The 14860-nt window shown below is 43.8% G+C and overlaps 1 protein-coding gene across 5 annotated transcripts in view; it reads right to left on the reverse strand.

The window, feature by feature from the left end:
- The window catches only part of slc4a5a (solute carrier family 4 member 5a), a 174057-nt gene extending 160236 nt beyond the window's left edge, over positions 1–13821 (reverse strand). For all 5 annotated transcript variants that reach the window (XM_073060084.1, XM_073060076.1, XM_073060094.1 and 2 more), the window contains exon 1: positions 13689–13821. The gene's annotated coding sequence lies outside the window, so the exon portion shown is untranslated. The remainder of the gene's footprint in view (positions 1–13688) is intronic.
- Positions 13822–14860: the final 1039 nt, after the last annotated feature.

The raw sequence follows: 14860 nt of genomic DNA on the forward strand, positions 1-14860 counted from the left end.
CAAAAAGCAAGCAGCATTATGAAGGACCCACGCACCCCTCATACAAACTCTTCTCACTCCTGCCATCTGGGAAAAGGCACCGAAGCATTCAAGCTCTCACAGTCAGACTATGTAACAGTTTCTTCCCCCAAGCTATCAGACTCCTCAATACCCAGAGTCTGGACTGACACCTTACTGCCCTATTGGCTTGTTTATTATTTATCGTAATGCCTGCACTGTTCTGTGCACTTTATGCAGTCCTGGGTAGGTCTGTAGTTTAGTGTAGTTTTTTTTCTGTGTTTTTTTTTACATAGTTCAGTCTAATTTTTGTACTTTGTCATGTAGCACCATGGTCCAGAAAAAACGTTGTCTCATTTTTACTATGTACTGAACCAGCAGTTATGGTCGAAATGACAACAAAAAGTGACTTGACTTGACTTGACTTGAAAAAGTATCTTGTGCTTTCCCAGTTGTATCTGACGAATAAACTTTTTTTGGGCTTCCAGCCGGGTACAGGTATCGATTATAACTGACATTTCAATGACAAACTCCACCATCTTCATCAAGGATGATGCCTGGGCATGTCTAGCCAGGTGATGTTTATACCCCCGCCCCGTCCATCCCTCCTGAAGAAATACCAGATTAATACCATCCATGAATTTGTAAGGCTACCTGAGACTGCCATTGGTTTCCGTTGTGTTAGAATGTCCATGAACAGAAGGCAAACATTTTTCTCTATCTCCATCATAAATTGAATGTTTTCATGTATACTGTTCAGTTGGTCGTGAAACTGCTCGAGCCTATGAGGCCACACTATGAAGGTGTCATCTGAAGAGTTATTTTGGGTGTAAGGGCAATGATCTCAAAGCCCTCTCCTCAAAGTCCTCCATGCAGAGATTAGCTGGTGACAAGAGTGATCCTGTGACCACTCTGTCCATTTGTTCATAGTGGAAGTACGTTGATGTAAGGGTGTATTCAAAAAGGTCAACGGTACCCTTATCAAACCCTGAGCACAGGAGGACCACACTGTCCTTAATGGGATCTCTCGTGAACAGGGGAACCAGACAGTAGCCTCGGACATGACGTCTATTATAAACCCACTCACATGGACTTATATCTCAACAATAACAGCCCCATCACACCTCCCAATGAAGAGCTACTTTCTACTTTGATTAACCATGCCAAAACTACTTTGGACCTGGAGAGTCTCCGGGTCTCCCCAAGGAAGTAAAACGATTACGCATGATGTTCCTTCAGAGTGGCTACAAGGTGAAGGAAATCAATTGGGCCCTTAAAAGGGCCGATAGAAAAATCAGGCAACCTAACAAAGGGAGGAGCCCGTTGCAACCGCCTGTCTTCCCTGTATTTTCACGGTTGCTGGAAGGATTGCCAGGATCCTGATGAAGTACCAGAATAATACCATCCACAAACCCGTAAGGAAGCTCCAATCACAGCTTATGCGGGTCAAAGATGACCTGAAACTCATTCCCGCATTCCCTGTGAATGCGGAGCAGCGTATATCAGTGAGACAGGACACGTGGTGGAAACCTGCATCAAAGAGATACACAGGAGGTGTATCTGTTTGGGTTAGCCGGAGAAATTGGCGACAGCAGGATATTGTATTCACAATGGCCATAGGATTGACTTTGACGGCACAAAAGTACTGTGCCGTGCCAATGGCTTTTGGGGCCGCCTGGTGAAGGAAGCCATTGAAATAAATCTACAGGAAAAGAATTTTAACAAAGGTGAAGGTCTCACTCTAAGTAAGAACTGGAATTCGATTGTAAACAAGATGCAAGGTGGGAGAGCTGATTGGATGAGGATGAACCAATCAGAAGGGACAGACTACAGGGGTATAAATACCCCTGGACTAGATATACTCAGGCATCATCCCTGATGAAGGTGGCAGAGTTTGTCATTGAAACGTTGGTTATAATTGATACCTGTATCCAGCTGAAAGCTCGAGAAGAATTTATTTGAACAAAATGACTGTTACTCCAGATTCAAAGCAGCATAAAAACACATTAAGCATAAGGAGCAGAATTAAATAAAAACATAAAAATGCACAATGAATATAAATATAAAAGCAATAGTATAAAACATAATGTATAATTAAGTTAGATACAGAGTTCGATTGTATGGACAAAGTGCTACTAGTGATGTGTATGCAGTGGTGGTGGTGAGGGTCTAAGTTATTGGGTACGTTTAAAGCGAACCTTGATGGGTTTTTGATTTGTAAGGGCATCAAAGGTTGCGGGGAGAAGGCAAGGGAATGGAGTCGAGAGGGACAATGAATCCTCCATGATGGAATGGCAGAGCATTCTCAATGGGCTGAAAGGTCTAATTCTACTCCTATATCTTATGGACATGGTGGGGTAATGGGTAGAGGTGTTGATCAGCCTGACGGCTTGGGGAAATAACTGTTTTTGAGTCTGGTGGTCCTGGTGTTGATACGCCACGGCCTCTTCCCTGATGGGAGTGGGACAAACAGTCCATGAGCAGGGTGGGTGGGCTCCTTCATGATATTGCCGGCCTTTTTGTGGCACCTTTCTGTATATATGACCTCGATGGTAGGTAGGCTGGTGCAGGTGATGCATTGGGCTGTCTTACCTACCCGTTATAGAGCCCTCCTGTCAACCGGAGTGGGGTTTCCGTGCCATACAATGCAGTTTACTGAACACCATACGCTAAGTGTGGTGTAACCAGTGTTTGGTAGAGCTGCAACATTACCTCATGGCTCTTGAACTAATGAAGGCCAACACGCCATATACCTTGTTAGGTAGGCTGCTTTCCTGAGGCAGTGAAAAGTGTCGGCTTGTGATATTTCACCCAGCTAATGCTGCCCCTTTAAGTGGCCTGAGATCAGAACTGTGACAGCCCACTCTGCAATCCCAGCGGCCACTGAAAATCAATGCACTGTGGTTGGGCTGTCAAACCCATCTAACTGCTGAATGATATCCTCTGCACTGAGCTTCTGGAAATAATTGATTGAAATCTGTGCATTCGCTGCATGGAATATTAAAGTGCACTTCATTTGCACAAATGCATTAACGATGAATTCATAAAACTGACAGAATTATGGAAATTGCCCTGACTCATTGCCACAAAGTGTTTGATTTGTAGAGGTGACAAGTAATGGCTTTGAAACAAAAGTCGTCCTTCAGAAAGACAATACTTTATGTAGGTTATACTTTGCATTCTGTGGTAATTCTTTAAGATTATTATTTATTTGTTATTATTTGGTGACAAATGTCAATTGGAGTTCAGGAGTATTCAAGATTCAAGATTGTTTAGTGTCATTCTTCAGAACACGAGTGTAAAAGCAGAACGAAATGTTTGTTACTCCGGACCAATACAGCATTAAAAATCACAATATAAAACCAATCCTATAAAACACAATGAACAAGTAGCTGAATGTGGCCGTATGTACATAGATTAGTTTATACTTATAGATTGATTGTACTCAAGGTGCAGGAGCATCGTAGTTGTGTACTGCATGCATCCTCCAAGAGGACCACAACCTTGTTGTAGGGTCGAGAGGCTTGTGTGCCTCAATGACCCAAAGAGCTCTGTTGGCTGGAGTCAAGGCTTTATGCGTTGACTCTTGGTAGGGTCACCCATGCCAAACAGGTCAAAGGGCAGAGGAAAGACTAAGAATAATCTACTGGTCCTCCAGATTTGGGGGTTCAGCTCAGGGCTAACAACCCTGACTGGTAAAACAAAACTGTTATGGAAACGGCAATGAAGAATTCTACATCTGAGTGTGATGGTGTTCCTGAATCTCCACCAGGACTTGCATGACTGACAGTAGTGAAAATGGAGCAGATGCTACTGATACAATGAAGGAAGACCTGAACACCACCCGAGTTGGAGGACCTTCGTTGCTACCCTAAATGCCAGTGGCATAGCATACATGCTTTGACAATAAATGTGCTTTGAATCTTTGAATCGTATCTGTACGTAGGATAATTCAGACAGGAAACGATGAAGTGCCAAATTGACTCTTGGCCAGAGGAACTCCTCTAGATAACAGCAGGGCAGATGAAAGTAGGACAGTGACGGTGTCAGTGTAGGTATGAGGTATGAAGGGTAAGCGTAAAGTGGCAGTGCATGGGGAGGTGGATGAAGGGCTGCAGAGAGGAGTGACTGATGTGGATGTAGTGGTGGTGGGGTGTGTTAATGGATGGAGGTGTTGATTAGCCTGATGGCTTTGTTACAAGGATTATTCCTTAGTAATGATGATCAAAGAGGCACAGAGGGGATCTGTGATTACCAACAAGTACCTTTATTGTCTAAACTAACATGCAGGTGAATTCATACACTAAGTACCTGTGTGCACATCCACTAAGTTTCCCTGACTCTCCTGAATTGTCAAAGAATAGAAAAGGCAATACCTGGGCAAAGGAGTCTATTCTCGCCAAGCATTCCTTGTAGTTCCGATCCACTCACCACATGTTCCACGCGGGACCACTCACACTTGTATCTGTGATGGCTGTTCTCTGGAGTTGCCGCTGCTTTGCATTCAAAGCTTCTGCTTTTATAATCATTCCTTACCAGTCCAAATGTCACATTTCAGTGTCGTTGGCTATGGGTCATCTGACTAACCTATACCACCTTCTTATTGGCTCTGGTCCAAGCCAACATCCACTTATTGGCCTTCTTCTGTAAGTGACAACTGGTAATTTTATGGCTCCTTTTTCTAAATCAGTTACCAAACCAGTAACCTTTTCAAATCACTCAGGACAGGCACAGACCCCACCATTCACAAACTTTCATGTTATATCAAACCAAGGAAAACCTCAGAAATTATTTAATATTTGGAGATTATCTCTAGTCCAGCAGATTACCTGGAGCAACATTGCCTCTACTTTAAAAAAAAAATTGATTAAGCCAAGCAAAACCAGTTCACAAAATGGAGCATGCAGAGCAACTTCACAAAATGGCAGCCTCCATTCCTTCAACCTCATGGCAGGAGCAAATGCTATTGGTCTCTCTGATTTCATCCTCCTTGATTCATTTGAATTCACTGCTTTGTAGACCGTAGTTCTTTCTGGCCAACAGGTTGGGGGAAGTGATTGTTAGTAGTGGTCTTGATTACTATTGTAAACACTGGAATATAACTGCTCTAAGTTAATTGCATGGAGCTCAGTGTTAAAAAGAAACACTAGTAAGTGTGGTTGACATGGCAATGGCAGTATAATGGCTAGTGCATTGCTTTACAGTGCCAGTGATCAGCGACCCGCATTCATTTCCCACCACTGCTTCTCAGGAGTTTGCACATATTTCTCCTGATCCTGTGGATTTCCTCCAGGTGCTCCGGTCTCCTCCCACATTCCAAAGACGTATGGTTAGGGTTAGTGAGTTGTGGACATGTTACACTGGTGACACTCGCGGGCTGCCTAACCCAATTTGATCTGGGGCAAACATCGCATTCCGCTGGATATTTCAATGTTTCAAATAAAGCTGACATTTTACCTTTAATCTTTTAGCTGCACCTGTGAAGTACCTCAATGGGTGAAAAAGACTGGACAATAAGCACAAGAGATTCTGCAGAAGCTGGAAATCCAGAGAAACAGACAGAAAATGCTGGACGAACTCAGCAGGTTAGGCAGCGTCTATGCAAATGAATGAAACAGTCCTGGTGAAGGGTCTCAGCCTGAAACGGCGACTGTTTATTCTTCTTCATGGGCGCTGCCTGACCTGCTGAGTTCCTCCAGCACTTTGTGGTGTGTCGTATTGGACAACAAATACTGGGCTGGCCTGGCAGGACCAGAAGGAAATAAGTCTTACTGATTATTCTGCAATGGAGGCTATTTGGCCCATCGGTACAATGCCAGCTCCCAACAGAGCAATCAGTTAGAAACATAGAAAATAGGTGCAGGAGTAGGCCATTCGGCCCTTCAAGCCTGCACCGCCATTCAGTATGATCATGGCTGATCATCCAACTCAGAACCCTGTACCTGCTTTCTCTCCATACCCCCTGATCCCTTTATCCACAAGGGCCATATCTAACTTCCTCTTAAATATAGTCAATGAACCGGCCTCAACTGTTTCCTGTGGCAGAGAATTCCACAGATCCACCACTCTCTGTGTGAAGAAGTTTTTCCTCATCTCGGTCCTAAAAGGCTTCCCCTTTATCCTGAAACTGTGACCCCTCATTCTGGACTTCCCCAACATCGGAAACAATCTTCCTGCATCTAGCCTGTCCAATCCCTTTAGAATTTTATACACTTCAATAAGATCCCCCCTCAATCTTCTAAATTCCAGTGAGTATAAGCCTAGTCGATCCAGTCTTTCTTCATATGAAAGTCCTGCCATCCCAGGAATCAATCTGGTGAACCTTCTCTGTACTCCCTCTATGGCAAGAGTGTCTTTCCTCAGATTAGGGGACCAAAACTGCACACAATATTCTAGGTGCGGTCTCACCAAGGCCTTGTACAGCTGCAGTAGAACCTCCCTGTTCCTGTATTCAAATCCTTTTGCTATGAATGCCAACATACCATTTGCCTTTTTCACTGCCTGCCCACCTTCAATGACTGGTGTACAATGACACCCAGGTCTCGTTGCATCTCCCCTTTTCCTAATCAGCCACCGTTCAGATAATAATCTGTTTTCCTGTTCTTGCAACCAAAGTGGATAACCTCACATTTATCCACATTAAATTGCATCTGCCATGAATTTGCCCACTCACCTAACCTATCCAAGTCACCCTGCATCCTCTTAGCATCCTCCTCACAGCTAACACCGCCGCCCAGCTTCGTGTCATCCGCAAACTTGGAGATGCTGCATTTAATTCCCTCGTCTAAATCATTAATATATATTGTAAACAACTGGGGTCCCAGTACTGAGCCTTGCTGTACCCCACTAGTCACTGCCTGCCATTCTGAAAAGGTCCCGTTTACTCCCACTCTTTGCTTCCTGTCTGCCAACCAATTCTCTATCCACATCAATACCATACCCCCAATACCGTGTGCTTTACTCCCTCTTTCCTCTGCTGCTTCGGGTCTCCCACAATCACAACAACTGCCCTTTGATTTGTTTGCCATTTAACTCTGCTAAGGAGTCATTATACGGCAGCTAATTCATCCCCCAGCCCACGTTTAGGAGGTGGGAAGAAACCGGAGCATGTGAGGGAATCCAGTGAGGAGATCATTGGAGGAGGGAGGATGTACAAATTCTGGGTTTGAACCGGGTCAGTGCATCAAAACCCAGAAGTCAGGGCATCAGACTCTCAGTTGCCAGGGCTGAGGGGCCACAGTTGTCCACAAAGATGGCATCAAGATGGTATAGCCTTGTGCAGTTTACTGGTGAGGAAATGGCCAACCCAGCACTACAGACAGGGTAAGCCAGTGATACAACCACTCCAGAAAGAGATTGTTACTTTACCACTGATTCACAGGTTTCTATTGTTGCAGGACACCAATGAGGGTATGGCATCTGTCTAACGAAAATAGGAAACACCCTCTCCACATCCACTCAATTGAAGCCTTTCACCATTTGATAGGTTTCATTGAGGTCACCCCTCATTCTTCTGAATTCCAGTGAATACAGGCCCAGAACCATCAAACGCTCTTCATATGACAAGCCATTCCACGACTCCCTTCACAGTCTTCAGGACCTCGGTTCCCTCACTCCCTTCTCATTCTCTGGGATCCTGTCTCCCTTATCCATCTCTGGTCCACAGTTCATATTCTCCCTTCTCATTCTTTGGGGCCCCAGATTCCATTCACTGGGCCCCAGTTCCTTTGTTCCATTTCTGCTCACTGGGGCCCTAGTTTCAGCACTCTCACAGATCAGCTTCACTGCAAAGCTCGCGATAATACCATGCAAGATCTAAAAAGTGAATTAAATTTATGTGCTGAGGTATTGAAAGAAGGAACATACAGTAGTACAGGAAATCTGATCCCCAGTCCAAGAGATAAAAGAACTTGCTTTGTGTGGCATGGTCTGACAGCTACAAAGACCCTGTTTTGTCAGTTTATCAGAGTTTTACTGAAACTAGAAAAAGGGGAGTGGCTTCTTCCCTTGGATTTTCAGATTTCTGAGACTTGAATGGAAGGGTGGTTGGCATCCAAGGAAGATGTGATCTTTGTTCTGGTCAGATTCAGACAGATTCAGAATCATTTATTTATCATATGTGCATCAAAACAAACAGTGAAGCGCATCATTTGCATTAACAACCAACACAACCTAAGGACATGGATCAAAATTATGAGGGGTATAGCAGGCTTTTTCCACTGAGGTTGAGTGCAACTACAACTAGAGGTCACAGGTTAAGGGTGAAAGGTGAATGCTTAAGGGCAGAAGGAACTGAAATGTTGTATCAGTCTGACTGAGTTCCATCAAAGGGAGGTACCTATGGAGGTCCCAAATCGTGGCATGTTTCTTCCCCTCCATAGATGGGGCCTGACTTGCTGAGTTCTGCCAGCAGTTCGTGCGCACTGCTCAAGATTTACATCATCTGCCGATTCTCTTGTGTTTATGGTCTAATGATTTGGGAGCAGTTAAGAGATGATTTACTAGAATAATGGCCAGAAAAAGTAGGAAAGATTGAAGAAGACAGCTTGTATTCACTGGAGTTTAGAAGACTGAGAGGGGTTTTGACTGAAGCACTTAGATTCCAGAAGACGTTCCCTCTTCAGGGAGAAACAAGAATTTCCTCAACTGGAAGTAGAATGGAGTGTGCAGTATAAAGCACAAATATGTAGTAGCATTTGGATCAATCTTTCAAATTAGACAGCACAGTTGTGATGGACAGCATAGCTTCCTTCTCTATTGATCCTTCTTCATGTATCATTCTCCAGTCTCCTAGCTATTGTATCATTTTGGTGCTCTTTTGGACTCTTTCCAAGCTCAAGCTGTTCTTTGTAAAAAATGCTTGGAATTGACACACTGGCTGAAACCTGATTTCCACATTTTCAGATGAAGTGGGCACTTACAAAGCCCATGCTTGAAGCAATTACTTTCTTACGCAGATGGAAACATCGGGAATTTAGTCTGGGACCACGTGACTTCACTTGTGAAAGAGTTACAGATACAATGTGAATGTTTTCATGAATAAGAAACTGAATCTCACTGGGCATTGAACATTAAACATAATCTATTTTCAATTATGCAAACAGTGAGAAATAACTCCATTATCAGGCTTAGAAACTCTAATGATGATTGCTCTGGAAAATTCTTGCATTAATTTTTTCGACACAATTGTGAGCTTGTTTAAAATAATTAGTTTAGTTATTAAGTCAATTAATGTCACATTTATACTCCGCTGCATCACAACTGATTATGAATAAAGGATTACATTTGGGAAGCTTGCATTTGCCACATGAAGCACGTCTCTTGGACTGGGGTTCAGATCAGACCCAGAATGAAAAACACGCACAAAATGCTGGAAGAACTCAGCAGGTCAGGCAGCATCTATGGAGAGGAATACACAGTCAGTGTTTCGTGCTAAGACCCTTCATCTGGATTGGAAAGGAAGGGGGAAGAAACCAGATTAAGAAGGTGGGAGGGGTGGGGAAAGAGTACAAGCAGGCAGGTGATAGGTGAAGCCAGGTAAGGGGAGAGGTGGGTGGGTCAAGGAGGGGGAGATGAAGTGAGAAGGTGGGGGGGTGATGGATGGAAATGAAAAGGGGCTGAAGAAGAAGAAATCTGATAGGAAAGGACAGTGGACTATGGGAGAGAAGGAAGGAGGATGGGCACCAGGGTGAGGAAAAGGGGTGAAAAAGAAAGAAGGGGAGGGGGGAAGAACTTAACAGATCTTCATGCCTTCAGAGTGGAGGCTACCCAGATGTTTCCAGTCCAGACTGAGAGTGGCAGCAGAGGAGGTCATGGACTGACAAGTCAGAACAGGATTGGAAAGTTGAATTGATGTCAATGGCCACCCAGAAATCACGTCTTTGTGGCAGATGAAGTGAAGGTGCTTGACAAAGTGTTTGCCAAATCTACGCCGAGTCTCAATGATATAAGACAAGGCCAGAATGAAAATCCCCTCAATCTCCCAAACAAGTGAAAGGGTTCTGTGTAAGTTGAGTCCAGCTGATCTCAGCCAATTCCCTCAACAATTTGTATCCCCAGCATTCAAATACCATTAGACAAACCATAGACCAGATACCATATATCCTCTGCTAATACCAGCGGACATCCTTTAAAAGTCAATGGAGGACAGTTTAGGGCAGATGTCTGAGGTAGGTTTTCTAAACAGAGCGTGGTAACTGCCTGGATCGCACTGCCAAGGTGTTTATAGAGGCTGATTTACTAGGGGCATTTAAGAGACACATAGATGAAAGCAAAATGGAGGATTCATAAAGTCAAAGAGTCGTTAAGAAGTACAGTATAAATAGCCCTTCAGCCCATCTAGTCCATGCTGTAACCATTTAAACTGCTTACTCCCATTGACCTGCACGGGGACCATAGTCCTTCATACCCCTACCGTCCATGTACCTATCAAAACTTCCCTTAAACATTGAAATTGAGCTCACACACACCACTTGCACTGGCAGCTTGTTCCACACTCTCACGATCCTCTGAGTGAAGACGATTCTCCTCATGTTCCCCTTAAACTTTTCACCTTTCACCCTTAACCCATGACCTCTGGTTGTAGTCCACCCAATCTCTGTGGAAATAATTTGCTTGCATTTACCCTGTCTATACCCCTCATAATTTTGTATACCTCTATCAAATCTCCTCTCAATCTATGTTCTAAGGAATACCGTCTTAACCTATTCAATCTTTCCTTATATCTCAGCTCCTTCAGACCTAGCAACATCCTTGTAACTTTTCTGTACTCTCTCAACCTTGTTTACCTGTGTTGGGGAGAAGGGTTATAATGATCTTGGAGAAGGTTAAAAAGCAGTACAACATCGTGAGCCGAACAGTCTCTATTCTTCTGTACTGCTCTGTGTTCTAAGTTTTTTTAAGATGAAAATAAGGTTGCTATCAGGAATGATGTAAATAAGGTTGAAAGAGTGCAAAGAATATTTACAAGGATGTTGCCAGGTCTGGAGGATCTAAGTTATATGGATGGTGCAGGTCAATGGAAGTAGGCAGTTTAAATGGTTGCAGCATGGACTAGATGGGCTGAAGGGTCTTTTTCAGTTGCTGTGCTCTTCTATGACTCTATGACCAGCTGTAACCAATGATGTACTGTAGGATTCCAGGCTGGGCCCCAGGTATCATCATTTCGGGTGAGGGCGACCAAATGCCATTTGTCCAAGTTTGCTGATGATATCGAATATGAGGCAGGTTAAAGGATTGGCACAACATTATGGGCCAAAGGGCCCTTACCGAGCTTTAAAGTTCCATGTTCTAGGTGCACAAAAGTTCAGATTGTGTGAAGTGCTGAGGTGTAGAAAAGGACTCCATGTTGTGGACTTGGGTGTTTGGATGGAGGTTTAAAATGCACAAGAAAGGGACGAGAAATTTTTACTCCATGCAGTGAGAGATTGTTGGCAGATTCACAAATGATTCTCAAAAAAAAAGTGGAAGGAATTATGTGCAAGGTAACAGACAGGGAACAGGCTAGATTTTTTAAAGGAACGATAGCTCAAATGGCTTCTTGTAACTCTAGCGCAGGGGTGCCCAACATGCAGTCTATGGACCCCTCAGTTAATGGTCGGGGTCTATAGCATAAGAAGAGCTTGTGAACCCCTGCTCTAGACTGAGCTTTACAAATATTTTGATTACAAAGTATTATGACAGCTTTGAAAACCCTTGCAAACCCTTGTGTTTGGACAGGTCTAACACAACAGTTGCAGAGAGAAAGGCAAACGAGGGAAAAGACGCTACTCTCCTGTTCTGATGTTCCAGGATGAGTTGGCTCGGGATGCTGTCCTTTATGCTTGGCTGCTCTTGCGTGTGCATTATCAACACTGACAGAGAGGAAATCAATACTGCCCAAGGCACTTCCAGAGCAGCGGGTGCTTCATAATGTGTGGCCTGCTCTGTGTAAGGAGAGATTAGCTGTTAAAAAGCAAAGTTGCTCAGAGCCACTCATAATCCATGTTTATTTCCCTTCTCTGAGTTTAAATGGAAAATGTCGCTTAATTCCATGGGTAGGGATACATCTCCAGCAAAGGAGGTGTAAGGTGCTCCTTCCCTCCGTTAGCCTGCAGGTCACCCTTGGGCAAGGTGTAGCACCTACTTAGCCCCCCGATCAGGGTCAGGTGAGGCCATGGGATTTTCATGCACAATCAACACAACAGTGTCAAGAGCAGGGGGTCCCAATCTGGGGTACACGGACCCCTGCCATTAAGCAACAGGTCTGTGGACCCCAGGTTGGGAGCCCCTGTTCTAGAGTTTATGGAGAATACTGCGAAAAACAAAAAAACATCCAGTTCCGTGGGTGAAAATGCCTTGTTAAAGAGAGAGGTCAGAGGAGAATGGCCAGACTGGTTCAAGCTGACAGGAAGGTGGCAGCAACTCAAATAACTATGTCTGGTGTGCAAAAGAGCATCTCCGAATGCACAACATGTCCAACCTTTATGTGGATGGGCTACAACAGCAGAAGATCACTAACATACACTCACTCACCGTGTGTATCTGCCCAAATGAACAATATCACCCTATAGCCTAACTATTCCAGAACCAAGGAGAGTGAACAGAATTGAGGTTCAGTCCTGCCTTGACGTAGAGAATTAAGGGTATGGCTCCTGTCCCGAAACGTCTTACATCAATTATCATCGAGAGTGCAGGGTGGTGCAATTCATTCCTCAAAACAGATTCTGTATCTTAATTTGGAGATTTACAATCTATTTGTGCTTTCCTGCTCGGCAGGTAAAGGAAAACTTTTCGAAGATCACGAATAAAGTGGTTATTAGTGTATGCTCGTGGTTTTCCGCTGCTGTAGCCCATCCACTTCAAAGATCGACAAGTTGCATGTTCTGAGATGGTCACCTGCACACCACTGCAGTAGCACGTGTTGCCTTCCTATCAGCTTAAACCATTCTCCTGCGATCTCTCTCATTAACATGGCCTTTTCACCCATACAGATGTTCTTCTGCACACCGCTGTTGTAATGTGTGGTTATTTGAGTTACTGTTGCCGTCCTGTCAACTTGAACAGGTCTGGCCATTCTCCAGACCTCTCTTGTTAACAAGGTGTTTGCACCCACAGAACTGTCGCTCACTGGATGGTTTTTGGGTTTTTTTTTGCACTATTCTCTGTAAACCCTGGAGAATGTTGTGTGTGAAAATCTCAGGAGATCAGCAGTCACTGAGATACTCAAACCATCCCAGCCTGGCAGCAACAACCATTCCACGGTCAAAGTCACTTAGATCACATTTCTTCCCCATTCTGATATTTGGTCCAAACACCAAATGAGCCTATTGACTGTCTGCATGCTCTTATGTATTGAGTTGCTGCCACATGATTAGCTAACTAGATATTTGCATTAACGAGCAGATGTACAGGTGTACCTGTTGAAGTGACTACCGAGTGTACGTAGCTACTTTATGAAACAATCCTATCAGATATTTGTCGAGAAAACATGCAAAATGAAGCGCAGAGCTTTACTGAGGTTTTGCTTTGTTGTAATATGCAATTATCAAACACAACACTTCGTAATAATGCTACGTAAAAAGCAGGACTCTGAAATATGAAAGTCAGATGGGAAGTTTTACAATTATCTCCTATTTTATAAGCAACGTAATCCACATAGCTGACTGTGACATTTCAAGGAAAAACTACCTCCCCTTATTCTTGACTCTTACCTGGAGATTGTTGCAGATGCTGAAACAGAGAGAGGTAATCTGAAAGTGGACCATTTAGTGTTCCTGCTTCATGCCAGCACTCTGAAGTCAGCTCAAGTACAGAGAAGGTCCTGGTCTATTGCTCTCAGTGATGACGACGCGCAGTGTGAGTTCTGTGCTGACTATTGATTGATAGCAATGTGTAGGCAGCACCCACTGAGGCGTCACAGGCCGTCAGGGAGGACTGTGTTCTGATGGGCCCACAGCTTTAGCTACGGGGGACTGAAGGACAAAACACACAACAAGGAAGCACATGCTTTAACCTTGCTGGCAGAAATAGACCCTTTGGCCCATTGAGTCCATACTGAACCATCAAGCAGCCGTTCACACCAATCCGATGTACTTACAGAACATATAGCCTACACTCAATGGCCACTTTATTAGTTACAATGCCTATAAAAAGTATTCACCCCTCTTGGACGTTTTCACGTTTTATTGTTTGACAACAGTGAATCACAGTGGATCAAATTTGGTTTTTTTGACACTGATCAACAGAAGAAGACTCTTTTGTGTCAAAGTGAAAACAGATAACAAAGTGATCTAAATTAATTTCAAATATAAAACACAAATAATTGATTGCATAACCATTCACTCCCCTTTAATATGACACACCAAATCATCACTGGTGCAGCCGATTGGTTTTAGAAGTCACATAATTAGTTAAATGGAGATCTGTTTTTGGAGACCTTTGTGCTGTCAAAGTGTTTTAATTGATTGTTGTAAAAATATACCAGTATCTGGAAGGTCCAACTGCTGGTGAGTCAGTATCCTGGCAAAAGCTACACCATAAAGACAAAGGAACACTCCAAGCAACTGTCTGAAAAGGTTATTGAAAAGTACAAGTCAGGAGATGGATTGAAGAAAGTTTCCAAGTCACTGAGTATCTGTTGGAGTACCCTTAAGTCAGTCACCAAGAAATGGAAAGAATATGCACAGCTGTAGATCATCCTGGAGCAGGCTGTTCTCAAAGACTGAGTGATCGCAAAAGGAGGGGACTATTGAGGTACCTATGATGACTCTGGAGGAGTTACAAGCGTCAGTGGCTGAGATGGGAACAACTGTTGCCCAGGTGCTTTACCAGTCACGGCTTTATGGGGGAGTGGCAAAGAGAAAGCCACTGTTGAAAAAAGAAC

This window comes from Hemitrygon akajei, chromosome 1 (genome assembly GCF_048418815.1).
Source record: "Hemitrygon akajei chromosome 1, sHemAka1.3, whole genome shotgun sequence".
NCBI lineage: Eukaryota > Metazoa > Chordata > Chondrichthyes > Myliobatiformes > Dasyatidae > Hemitrygon > Hemitrygon akajei.